Below are 14762 nucleotides of genomic sequence, written 5' to 3'. Positions count from 1 at the left end.
GTAGTACTACAGTACACACAGATACTCTCTCTAGTTATAAATACTACAGACGTAGTACTGCAGTACATACAGATACTCTCTCTAGTTATAAATACTACAGACGTAGTACTACAGTACATACAAATACTCTCTCTAGTTATAAATACTACAGACGTAGTACTACAGTACATACAAATACTCTCTCTAGTTATAAATACTACAGACGTAGTACTACAGTACTCACAGATACTCTCTCTAGTTATAAATACTACAGACGTAGTACTGCAGTACACACAGATACTCTCTCTAGTTATAAATACTACAGACGTAGTACTACAGTACTCACAGATACTCTCTAGTTATAAATACTACAGACGTAGTACTACAGTACTCACAGATACTCTCTCTAGTTATAAATACTACAGACGTAGTACTACAGTACTCACAGATACTCTCTCGAGTTATAAATACTACAGACGTAGTACTGCAGTACATACAGATGTTCCTGCTGTGAACACTAGAGGGCAGTGCAACACTGAGTCCTTAAAGCTCAACACGTGTCGAGCAGCTTAAAGTCAGAACTACACGCTCAGCGTCTTTATGGAGGAACTGTAATTAACCTCTGATGTCACACCTGTTACTGTAGTAAACACAGTGGTACTCTACACAGTGTACTACACTGTACTAGTACACGTGTACACGTCGGTTAAACTAGAATCAGAAGCCGGTTTATAGATTTGAGGACTCTGCGTTGATGTGTTGGTGTTTAACACAAACACAGTTTGGATAAACAGAGTTAGAGAAACATAAAAGTACAAACGACAATAAAATTACAATAAACATATGAAAAATACCACAAAATATCTACAATAGAGGAATAAAATAAAAGCTTTACAGCAGTAAATTACGAGGAAAGTGAAAAATAACACTAAACTATGAATAATATATCTGGATTAAAGTGACAGCCACACAAAGAAGAAACACACGTTTAGTAGATCTGAATTAAAATCAAAGCTGAAAATTACAGTTAAAATATATTTAAAAAATATAAATATTTGATGTTTTATTTTTAATGTTTGCTTTTTAAAGATTTTTTTAAATAAGGCCCATGTGAGTCCTTGAACATTTTTTATAATTATAATTAATTGTGTAAAATATTTGTACTCTCATAAATATTACATTTTGTGGGAAATCTTTCACTTTAAATACATAAAATATACGACATGAAAAAAGGTCAGAGTACATATTATGTTGAATAAATGTCTGTAGTACTGCTATGATGTATATATATATATATATATGTTTGTTTGTGTTGTGTGTGATGAATGTGATCCTCTGTGTGTGTGTGTGTGTGTGTGTGTGTGTGTGTGTTGCTCATTGAGACCCCTGAATGGCTGCAGAGAGCACATTGTCCAGGTGAGCTTCTAGAACACCTGGTGTGTGTGTGGCAGCGAAGCTAAACGAGGTGAAGCTTCACGCAGCTGCTGTAACACATCGATGTGTTTCCAGCAGATCATGTACCGTCTCTGAACATCTGAACAGCACAATCTAACACAGCGAGGAGTTACTGGAATGGATGAAATCGGTGTCTTACCTTCACCTGAGCTGTTTTTGGCAGGTCTCTACGTGTCGGGTCCTCTCTCATCTGACAAGGTGTCAGAGGGCAGCCCCCCCCCCCCCCCCACACACACACAGTGTGATGATCCGCCCACAATGGCTCAACACCGGCCTCTTGTCAGCACTCTGAGCCCAGGCCTCTCTCTCTCTCTCTCCCCCATCTATCTCTCTCTCTACCTCGCTCTCTCTCTCTGTCTGTCTCTTTCCGGCTCTCTCTCTCTCTCTCTCTGTGTGCTGGAAAAACACCAAAAGCTCAACCAGGTCAATTGTTTGTAGGAGCGACAGACACTTATCCTTCCGACCTTTTATCCTCTTTCCTTCCACCCTCCTTGCTTCATCTTTCTTTCCTTCCTTTCCTCCTTCTTTCCTCCTTCTTTCCCATTACTCTCTCCTTCCCTCCCTCCCTCGTCTCCTTCTCTTACCACAAACCTCTGCGGCCCTGTCCTCTCTTAGTTTTTGATGGATCAGAAACGTCTTTGTGTTGCAACAGAAGTGGTGTTTTGCCTTTTGAACTTTAAATTAAAGCTGATGTGAGCGGCATCAACATGTCTGGTTCTTCTCTAATGTTCAGTTCTCAGAATCTACTCAGGTTTTACAGAATAGCGACAGGAACGTTTCAGAGCAACAGGTGTTTCAGTTCAACGAGTGACCGTGTTAGCTGGTGACTCTCAGCTGAATGTGTCTGTGGTCGCTCGTAGTAACTTCCTGGTTTTAAAATTGAGTGAAGGAACATCGTCCGTCACTACGAGCGACCACAGACACATTCAGCTGAGAGTAACACGGTCACTCGTTAATCCAGAACACCGGCGGCGTCTTTGGCTGCAACCTGTGAAACGTGTCGACGGACACCAGAGCTGCAACGATTAATCGGTTAGTTGTCTAATATTAAATTAATCTGCAAACATTTTTGATAATCGATTAATTGCAATGAAGAAAAAAAGTCTAAATGATCTGTTTCTGTTTAAATGTGAATATTGTCTGGTTTCTTCTGTGAACGTTAACTGAATATCTTTGAGGACAAAACAAGACACCAAAAAACTCACTTAATCAAGGAAATAACCGTCAGATTAATCAAACTTTGTGTGTTTGTCTTTGAGAAATAAAAAAACGTTTGACATTGCACAAGCAAACAGCTAAATAAACCCTGTTTTGATAACTAATCTAAAGTGTGTCACTCACAGATATATTAAAGAGAGAGACTCGATCCACCTCGGATCCAATATGAGAAGACAAAGGCCGGAGAGAAACAGAGACTTTCTGTAAATGTCAGACTTGTCAAGTGGAGCGTGGACTGACAGGTGTTTTGAGGGTCTCACCATATAGAACACAGATGTCTCGACCTTTTGATACCACGAGAGCTTGTTATGTTTGGGTCTCCGCCCGCAAGTGATGCGTCGGACGGCAGGACGCGAGAGAGGAACATGAATGCCTCAGTGTCTCAGAAACCAAACGCCTGGAGAAGTTGTTCAAGCGTTTTAAAACAGCGGTGATGGCTAAATCCGATTCTCTCGCTCTTATTTCATTACTGCGTTTGAATTGAATTGACTCCCTGTGAATGTGATATCTTGGGTAACTGAACCTGGCTTCTTGAGGAGACGTTGGCTCTCCGCGCGTGCGTGTTTTTATTTTGGCTTTTTGTGAAGGTGGAGCTAAATCTGACACGCCGGACCTCCAGCTGGGAGGCGTGGGTGTTACCTGCACCGAGGAGGAGGAGGAGGAGGAGGAGGAGGAGGAGGAGGAGGTGCAAATCATGTTAATCCGCAGCTGGCCTCGGTGCCGAACACCGCAGAGAGCTGGATGTGGCTCCGGGGGTCCGCCGCACTGGAGGTGCTGGACGTACAGCTGAGTGGAAAACCTCTTCCACATGCTGTTGGAGGCTCTGCCCCCCCCCCCCCGAAGGCGTAGAACAGAAAAGGCCCAGCTCGCTCGCCGACGCACATGTGTGTTGAATTGTCAAGGTGTTATCGTGCCCCGGCGAGGCTCCGGGCTCCTCCACCTCTGTGTCTCTCCCGGGTTTGTTATCAGACTAAATACTGCAGAGTCCACGTCCACACCGCGGGTTCTGTGACGGCTGTCCATCACCGTGGCTTTTTTAACTTTTCACACAGAGAACGTGACATTTTTATTCATGCGTTTATGTATTTGTCAGCTGGGAAAGGTAACGTTAAAGACGTTATCTGCTGTAGGTGTGACTCAGTTAAAAGCTGTTTTTTCAGCAACAAAAGCAATAAAAAGCCTAATTTAATCTAATTCAAGCTCTCTGAATAGATGGTTTCATGGTGTTGCTTTGTTTGTAAAACCCTCTGAGATAAATGTGTGACCATGAGGACTAAATAAATAAAAGTAACTTCACTTCACACTCCATAAAAAACAAATGAATAATAAAAACACTGATCACAGGGTTTCAGGAACCCTTTACGCTGGAGAACATTTCCCATGGACCGCTCTTAATCGTAACACCAACGAAGCACACGACAACCCGCGTCATTTTACACGCCATTAGTATTGTATAACCTTTCAACCTAAACACGTTTCCATTATAACCATGTTAAGATATTAAATATTAACACCACTTATATACAGGACGTCTTTTATTCAAATTGCAATGTTTGCAATGTCAGTAATTCAACTTATGACTTGACATATGATATTCGCGGGTGAGTATTTAGCATTTTCTGATTGTTTTTTAATCGTCAAATCACCGTAAAGGCCTTAAAGCTGATCATCAGTTGTTTTTGTGATTCACAGTCATATCAGAGTTTCTATGAGTCCAAATCTAACAGCGGTGGCCGTACGCTTGTTCTATGACGGTTCCCATCTGTAGATTTGCACAATTTTATGATATATAGCAAATTATTTGAAGGAGCCCACTTTGAGAAGAACTGGTTTAAAAGATGTGTTCATGATTACAGCTTTAAACCCTTTGAAAAGGACCAGCAGGATGAATTATTGGAGTATTGTGAGTTATCTTCATGTGTTGGGGTGATATTAGTGAGACTGACATGTTTTAATAAAGTCACATCCTATAAATCTGTTATATTTAGGTCGTCACTTGAAAAAGACACCTTTAGATTACATTCAAAACCTGACGCGGCACTTTTGCACAAGTTATGAATGTAGTTTTCTTAGTTTTGTAAATTTTCTTTAAACTATTGTCAACATCTTAATGATCAAATAAAGCAGTTTGTTTGTACTGGAATCAATGTAAAATAGTATCAAAGCACCGGCTGGTTTCTATTAGTTAGTAAATCTCATACGTCTTATTTTAAAAAGCTTTTAGAAATGTGGGAAATAAAAATGCCTCTCGAACACCTGAACATGAGATAGACGGATATTACTTTCTCTGATACGGTTTAAACTTGAATTAATTCCTCATACTGCAACATGCAGGTATTTTATATCATATTTTTGAGAAAGAATTAAAAATGTCCGGTACTTTGGGACTCTTTTAGATGAGAATTCCTGATGAAAGTCGACTTTCGAAGCTGGAATCATAAGTTGACAGAAGCCATTTGAATAGTTTTAGCAGAGAAAACTTCTCTCTTCATATGTGAAGTAAAGCTGCAGCGGTCGGTGTTCAGGGCGCCAAAGCAAAAGGCAAAGGAGCGAACACATCAGTGGCTGTAAATGTCATGTAGCGGCTGAGTGATGGGATGTCCAGAGCATTTGATGTTCTGGGAGAGATCTGAGCGTAACTCACAGTCACGCCATTTTAAGACTCTTATGATTCAATCCATGCCGCTGAAAGTGTTATTTGTGTGGAGCGGTTCATTCCTCCCACGAAGCACGCTTGAAGCCATTGTGACGACTGTGAACTCTTCCGCGACGGCATTAAGACGTTAACTTTCACTTTGGTCTGCATGCTGCACATAAACGCCATCTCCTCCTCCTCCTCTTCCTCCTCCTCCTCCTCCTCCTCCTCGCTGCTCCTTTTTTTTCTAGTCCGTCAAAGTTCTGCTTTTTTTTTGTGGTGAAAGTGTTCTCTTTATTCATGTGTCCAGAGATTATTTTGGAGCCCTGTCCTGTGAAGTTACTGTAAAAGGAACCTGATGTGTTCAAATGCACGAGTCAGAATTCGAGTCAGCGTTTGTGCAGGAGAGGGTTAGTTGGACGTGACAGGAAACAGGAAGTGAAACGGCTCGTTGAAGAGCGAGTCGTTTAACGCTCACTCCACTTTTATAACAGGTTTACTAAGTGTTTAACCAAACGGAAACTCAAAGCCTGACATAAAGTCACTGTGAGGGACTTTTAACTGGTCCTGAACCAGTCTCAGGGTAGTCCTGATCCTCTATATGAACCAGTCTCAGTGTAGTCCTGATCCTCTATATGAACCAGTCTCAGTGTAGTCCTGATCCTCTATCAGACCTCCATCAGTAAAGAGACCATCAGAGAGAAGATGGTCTGTTTCTATAGAGTTACAAATCATGCAGGTTCACCAGGAACTCCTTCAGCTCAGACTCCAGGTTAGTTATATGTAACCATGGTGATGGGTGGAGGACGGGTTAGCTTTCAGGTTGTTTACTCATCAACCCATAACGTGCTCCACCAGCATCGGGGAGATTCTGGAGCTTCTGCATGTCATCAGAGGCTGTAGTTTAAAGAGGAGCACAGTTTGACAGACTCGACGTCTAGTTTGTAAATCTGCAGCGACAGGCGGCGGAAAGTCAAGACAGTTGGCGGTTCTTTGTGTTGTTACAGTTTACTGTCGTCTCCTATTAACACGCAGTGATATCTGGAGTGTCATCTATTAGTGATCTGAACGCTGCATCAGAACATACAGACGTGGCCTGTGGGAGAGTGAGTGATATTCATAGACAGCTGGTTGTCTTCCACTTCTTCACGGTCTTGTTTGAGGGAAACTTCCTCTTCTTCTTCTTCTTCTTCTTCTTCTTCTTCTTCTTCTTCTTCTTCTTCACCTCCTGGAAAAACATTTCTCTGATCAAGTGTCTCCATCAGTCCTCGTTAAGTTGTAAAAGAAATTGCAAACTTGAGTTTTTAAAGGCAACAAATCCAGCAAACATATCAAAAGTTAAATGGCTTCAACGTGATATTTCATATCTGGATTTTTCAAAATCAAAAATTTCAAAAATTTGCAAAAGAAGAGATTTGTTAACGAGAGTTAATGTTGTGAAGCAACTGTATGTATGTAGACAACGTACCACGATAGTGTGTCCTCATACAACGGTTTGAATAATATCTTCCCAATCGTTTTCCAACTAAAGCCGGCAACACGTGTCAATTTACATTCGTTACATTCAAAATACTTTGTTAGGTTCACGAAAAGATGGTGAAATACTTAGTTAGGTTACAAATAGTGGCGTCATTCACACGTTATTCCTGTGAGCAGGCTGGCTTATCTGAGATGTAGAGCATCGTGTTTCCTCCCCAACAACCAAACTGCTGACGTTGCATGTTTCCTCGCCTGTACAGACTTCCTGCTGTCTCTGAGTGACGGATTAGACGTGAAATGTTTGCATCGTGTGGGCCCAGAAGAGGAAAAGTCTCAGAGACCGTTAGCGTGTCTGCTGTTGTCATTTTGTCTTTCAGCACAAAAGAAATAATCACTTATTTTTCTCCTCGAGGAAATAACGTTCCATAATAAAAATAAAAATAAAGCGTTTGAAGTTTTTGGGGGGCCAAAGGCTCGACTGGGCTCATAACTTTATGTCCTCATGCCTGAACTCTTTATGGGGCGAATACTTGAACTGCACTTGGGGACACAAAGACTTCACGATAATAAAAAAAAGACACATAAAACTCATGGTGTGCTGCTCTTCTACTTCACAAAATGTAATAAATACTCTGGAATGATTCTTTGTGATCATGGCGAGCTTTGATTTAATGCCTCCATGAAATAAGAATGGGATAACAATACTCTCCAGCTTTCTTCTCTTCTTTCCCCCCCGTCGTCATCCGAAGACTCTTCGTGTGTCCTCGAGGGTTCATTTGGAAAAGCTTCACGTCCAATCAGTTGCTGCTGAAATGTGAATCCACTGTGACATTTTTCTCTAATCAGCTCGCTCCGTTCCCTTCGTATAGATTATGCAAATCACAGCGTAATAACCCGACCTATTAGAATCAAACTCCTAACTCATTCCTGCCGCTTTCTTTCTTGTTCCGCTCTCAAGGGGAGGAAGAGGCCACTATATATATATATATATATATATATATATATATATATATATTCCTTATATATATATGTGTATATGGTTCTTCTCTACAGCTGAGTGGAGTCTCTGACCTCCACGTCTTCTCTTGGATGGTGTTGAATAGAGACGGGCAACCCCCAAAGCAACATGCACACAGATATTCCCTGCAGACTTGTTGGGTTAGTGGGTTGTTCTGGCCGATACATGAAGTCTTATATTTATACCTGTTACCTCGGAGAACACAGTCGTCCTAATCTCAAGCAAAGGTCAGGGAACTGTCAGGTGTGTCTGGTTTGTTTCAGAGGTTTTGCAGCACTGGGTTTGCTTTAAATCCAAGACGGAATAACGTTGAGATATAAAAGCTGCTTTGGAAGACGAAGCACGAATGCATTTTTAAACTAGTGGGACACTAAAACGCTTTGAAGCACTGAAACAAACACACAAAAACACGTTAAAATGGGCAGTCGGTGAAGAATCTTTAAACCAAAATCTAGTGCTTTTGTGCTAAATGATCATTTTTGACGAGTCGAGTAAACCCAAGTTTGTGGTTTTAGTTGTAGATTATTTGTATTTAATACTAATTGTTTATATTATTAGTATTATTATGAGTGTTAGTTCCAGCAGAATGCCACACACATCTATTAAAACATGTCGTAACGCTGAAACTCATTATCTGTTGCTGTAAAGCAACAAAACAAATAAACGCTGCAGATGTGAAACTATTTAGAATAATCTGTTAACGAAATACGCAACGCTGAGTGAATTCAGAGGAAAGATGAACAACGTGTCCTCTCCGTTAGCAAAGAGATGAGGAGGGACATGCCTCATTGAGGAGACCCATTCGAGTGAATGAGTGAAAACTATTTCAACCACAACATCATGTCTCACTCTCTGCATCAGAATATGTAGAGCGAGTCAGGAAGGCAGCTGCAGGTTGGACGTTCTGCAGTGTGGTCGTGTGAGGTTCTTCTCCACCGTCAGTGTTCTACTGCAGTAGACGGAGCAAAGTGATGTTCTGCTGAGGACGTATTTTAGACTCCTAAAAGAATCTCTATCAGTTAAGTGAACGTTATATTTTCAACTCTTTAGCTTGCTGTCAGACAGACCTGTCAGACGGGGAACTGAAGGCGTTATTTCCATCGCTGATCTCACCAAAGACACCAGACTCCATTTAACCTCACAGAGAGCAGGAGTCTGCTGCTGCCTCCATTGTTGGTTCGTTTGTGTTGTTGTTAGTTCGGGTTCACCAAAGTCACACATTAGGAGACGAGCAACTCCCGTGTTCTGACTTCTAATTCTTCTAATTCTAAAATGACTGGTTTTGCCTGACATTAAGGTAAAGAGGTCAAATAAAACCATTCTAAATATAACATCCAAACTATCCTTTACAGAAAAAGGATAGTTGCTCCTTTAAAATGAGCAATAATAGTTAAGATCTATTGTGTCTCTTGAAGTAAACTCCTCGTTGGTCCATCTGCTGAGCAGCACTAATCCGTCACAGGACGGACTCCGCTGACGGGAATCAGACACCCGATTTGTGACAGCTGCACATAAAGAACCGTTTCTCAGAGTCCCATCGATCCCAACACACAACTGGAGAAGTATATTTAGCTCTCAGAGCCTGAGGGAGGGAATAAATATATTTGTTTTACTGGATTTCACCATTTAATGATATGCAGCAGATGTGGAACAACATGGAGGCGAGAGGCGCGGGAATCACTTCACTGACTGACTGAGTCACTGCCAATAAGAAAACCAGCGAGAGACAACAATAGCAGACTTTCAAGTTGGCATTTAAGAAGTGAAAGGTTAAATATGTTTTACTGGGGCTCTTGTATGTACAAACCAAAGACCCGTCATCCCCAAATAACTGGGTTTTACAGCAAGAAGATCTGGGCCTTTGATTGCAGGGTTTGGCAGAGCGGGCGAAGGATTTGTTATGCATTACAGACAATATGCTAAACTCTTCCTGCTCTGATGAAATCTGGACAAATTGTGGTCTTTTCTCAGCACCAGTTGGCTCGGGAAGGGTATGCATGTGCACGCATTTTTTCTTTTCTTCTGCGCATAAGCATGCATGCCTGTGTGTGTGTGTGTGTGTGTGTGTGTGAATGAATCAAAATGAGGTCCCTGAATCTCCCCACCGGCCATCACTAAGAGTTGTCAATCACGTCCCTTTCTTTAATCCCAAAAAGATGGGTGCTCACATGCTAAAGCTACGCCCACCTCGCCGAAGGCTTTGGCACTGACGCCCGCTGGTCTGCCCCCCCCCCCCAAAAAAATGGAACCAGGGCCGCCGGGCACAGAAAGCGTATTTACCAAATGAACAGTGGCGCCACATCAGTTTTACACATTTTCTGTTTGATTCAACAAAGCATTTAATCCAGAAAAATAAGCCATATCAGATAGCTAATGGAAAGCATGAGTGTGTGTGTGTGTGTGTGTGTGTGTGTGTGTGTTGGTATACCCTCGGAGGATGAAGTGAGATGTTGTGCTGTACTTGGCTCTGGGGTGTTTCATTTAAACGCTCCAGTTAAAAGAAAGTCATTTAATCCAAATACAGACAGCTGCAGTTTGACTTTACAGAAGAAAAAAGACAAATCTATTTCTAACGTAGAACAGCTTTCTGCAGGTCTCATCGTGTGAATGTGATCTGATGTAACAGGTGAAAAATGTGCTCCAGTGAAGCGAGGTCGTCTCACCTCATCTGCATAATGGGATAAAGTAACATTTTAAGTTTCATTAGAGGACTAAATGTCTCGTTAATGAGGAACCAGCAGCTCCAACAGCGACAACGAGAGAATGAAGTTCTAAGTTTACTCTTTTGATCTTAATCTTCTTTATCAGTCCATATAAAGGACACAATAGTTAGATGCATAATAGTGGGCGATGTCACATTTAGTTTAAAAATAAAGGACAAATATCTGATCGCAAAATCTCAAAAAGAAACATTTCATTGAGGTTGTGAAACACGTTTCAGGTGCAGATAGCGAGGCGAGAACAAGATGCCGTTGACAGATTTATGTGCACAGGAGGGATGTGTTGGTAGGTTCCTCTCCTTCCCTCATCCTATACCTGCAACGTGGCCTTTGCTTTCCCACCTGCCCCGTCTGCAGTGGGACGCCCCCCCACCTGGCCAACCCGGCGTCCTCACTGACAAGGTGAGGACAAAGATCCCGCGGAGAGCGAGGCTTTGCACGTGGCATCGGGGGGTTTAACAAGCTGTCACCAGGCTTTAGGGGATGGAGGGATGATGGAGAGCTAAAAAAATGTACTGTTCACCCGAGCACATGTACACGTGTGTGTGTGTGTGTGTGTGTGTGCGGGACACTGCCGAAACACAGGAGGCGCCTGGACCTGTTTCCAGTTAAAAGCAGAAGCCCCCACAACAAAGGCCCCGGCCGGGGGAGTCGTAACGAGGAGAATATCATTTTTCTTTTGGCCTCTGTGATCTGCCATTCTTACGTTTCACTTTCAAAGCTCCGCTCCGCTGGCAGAAGTCCTCCGCTCCGCATCCCTGATGGAACAGCCCTCCGCCTTTCCTCTCCTCACCTCCCCTTCCCTTCATCCCCAAAAAATTGGAAAAGAAAAGTCCCCCACATGCCCGTCTTACATGCTGATAAAAGAAGCATGGATGTGTTGGAGGCCGTATTTCTCTTGTCAGCCCGGCTCTGAGGAGATCCTGCAGTAATCCTCAGACAGGCTGTTTAAGTCCTGTGGCTTCCTAAAGATCTCTTTGGGAATCCCTTCCTCCCCGCACACAATCCTCCATCCTCTGCCGGCAATTATTAAGAGATGCACAGGAGCAAGGTGGATGTAGTGGAGGGGAAGACTGTAGTTGCACAATTCATACACAGTCCCACATGCTCAGCGACCTTCCAGGATTCACCTGCGCAACACTTCCTCATGATCATAGGATACCATTTTTGGTTTTCCTACAAAAGTCCAACAACAACGTGCAATTTCTATTTTATAGATTGTATATAAGAAGTGGACGTAGTCATTGTGACATCATCGGTTTTTGGACTGCTTCGAGTTCAGCGATTTCGCCGTCGCCATCTTGGATTACAGCCGTTGTCATGTTGTTGTTTTATTCCGCAACCAGTGAACAGGAAGTGATCATATCTGGACTGAGGAGGATTGACGTAGAGACGCCGTATACGTCTCTGGTAGAGACCTGTCAATCACAGTGTAGCCCCGCCCCTAAAGCATCCCCTGCTTTATGGTCTGTTTGGACCATCGTTTACTAAATGAACATCATGCTGTATTGAAGAAGACTTGAAACTAGAGATTGAGACCATAAACTCATGTTTACAATGTTTACTGAGGTAATAAATCAAGAGAGAAGTAGAGTCATGTTCTCATAGACTTCTATACAACCAGAGGAGTCGCCCCCTGGTGGTCACTATAGGCTCTGCATTGGCTTCACTCGGCGGAACCAGAGGTTGCCGCCTGGTCAATTTCCTCTCTTGACATGCATGCAGTCTTTTCAAAATAATCTTCCGTCTTCACCGGAAACACGTGAGTTACGTGACAAATAAATCAACGTTGGTTTTTCGTTTCACACGGGAAACACACAGCAGTCTGCAGTCTTTATACTTCCTCATCTCATGATTACATGAAAATAATTTGTGGGATATCTACGAATTACAACGCATTACTTTTCGTAGTTATAGCTACGAGAGCTGGATGAGACCATCCTGACCTGCAATAGGCATTTTGATCTCAAGAGACCGTCTGTTGTGTAAGATAAAAATATCCAATAATCATAGAGAAAAACATCATCTTTCTGCCACACTACAGGATTTCATATTTCTTTGGTTTCTTTTCCCACCAAGTCAACAGTTTGCAGAACGATTGGCCAGTTGCCGCTCTGTAACCACAAGAACTCCTTACACTGCCGCTTAAAGCAAAATTCACAAATCATCACTACTTCACCGCAGGAAAAGGTCTAATCAATGCCCTCGTCAACGAGCCAATCATCCGAACCTGACCCGGTATTTTGGTTAACCCTTTTTATTTCGCCACAAACACAGAAATCTAAGCAGAATGTGCGGCACCGATCTGGCTCCAATGTTCCTCTGAGCTCAGCTCTGAACCGCTAACCTGCTCCAGCAGTCCTGGTGCTCAATGCACTGTTCAACTTTGAGATGTTCAACTACTTTGTCTGTTTGTGTCTGTAGATTTATCCAAAATTCATCAAATGTTATCATCAGATAATGCCTCATTTACATATTTAAATCAAACATTTTCAGAAAACTTATAATACAAAAAATACCAAACTTTACACGTTCATTCCTCTCTATGTGCTGAAGGTTCACACATCACTCACACACTCATTTATACATTTATTAATAACAACATGGAGAATTCTTTTATGGTTTTAGACAGCATTTTCTGATTTATAGAGTGACACTAAAAGATATCTAAAATTGTATTTTTGACTCTAATATGTCAACAAAACAAAACAAGAATTAGAACCTGGCTTCCTCCAATGTTCAAATTTCTGTTGTGGAAATGTATGAATATTAGCACATTTAATAAGACACTGCCTCTTCTGCATATTTAAACACATTTTATGAAGTTTTGCTACACAAAAAATAATTGTCCTCATGTAAATATTCAACTTGGGATATCTAAAAGTAACATTTTTTATCAATTATTTTCACCTGTCGTCTCTTCTCTTAAGGATTAAAGTTGAATTATTACAACGTTTAAGTCTGAATCATGTTTTTGTTCACATGAAACAGGTGATGATGGATTTATTCTGATATTATCACTGAAATCCTCTGAAATGATTTATGACGTGATCGCTTTTGAATCAGTTACATCACTAAATCTTTGATGCCTGTAGTGTCAGAAAGCTTTTTTAAAGCTGCGGGAATCAATATTTTTATACTTACAATGAATAAAATGACCGAATGATGTTGAAGGGGTCAACGTACGGTTCTAGTACCTTTCAGCTCACGTCTGTAGTTTTACAGCCCTCAACTTTACTGTTCTGGCTCGCGCTGGTTTCAGCTGTTTTTAGCTGTTTTTCTGTCCAGCACTCAACATCTGACACAGTCAGCAGCGAGCAGGTGAACATAGTGGAGCATTTCGATGCTAAGAGGCAGATATTTCCCTCCAGAGTTGATTGAGATCCAAACAAAGTGGAATATTTGACTTCTACTCAAATGTCCCGTGTTCGCTGGATGTTTGACATAATAACTTTATCAGGGGATCATACGTGAGTGTTGTATTTACAGTTTGTTCCACTGCCTCCACATAGTCAGAAAACCCAACCCCGTCACCAGGAGAAATGTTGCCATTATATGTTTCTGCAAACCACAAAATGCTTTGGGTTTATTTCATATCAGCCTCGGATCACAGTTGCAAAAACGCAAAATGCCTCGAGGTTCACGTTGTGAAACGATTGCCGAGGTTTAGGCAACAAAACTACTTGGTTAGGGTAAGAAAGAAGATCACAATTTATGTCAAAATTATAACAACTTTATGTAACAATGTAACGTAAAAACGTAACGTAACGTATCGTAAAAACATAACGTGATGTTACGTAACAACGTAATGTAACAATGTAACCTAACAATATAACGCAACAATTTAACAGCGCAACGTAACAACTGTAACAACCGTAATAACGACACATAACAGCTAAACATATAAAACATAACAACATGACTACCGTGAAAAAATGACAGTCGTCAAGTCAACGTTCACTTTTGGTTTCATGCGAGACACAAACGGCGGTCTTCTGGGTGAAAGTCCTGTGTTTTTTTGACCCATCCACCTTCCCTCACATCACTCTTACTGAGCATAAACATTCAACTTATTCGAGGTTTACAGAAACCTACAATGCCAACACATTGTTCTTGGTGACTGGGCTTTTTTTGATATAGGTTTATATCACAACTGTTGTAAACGTATTGTTGAATGAATGTCACATCCCATCTTTTACTTTATCAAGACAGATGATTTGATGGACATTTAGAGCTGCAGCTTAACCATCAGGCCACC

Source organism: Pholis gunnellus (assembly GCF_910591455.1).
Source record: "Pholis gunnellus genome assembly, chromosome: 12".
Lineage (NCBI taxonomy): Eukaryota > Metazoa > Chordata > Actinopteri > Perciformes > Pholidae > Pholis > Pholis gunnellus.
Note: the sequence above shows the minus strand (reverse complement) of the source record.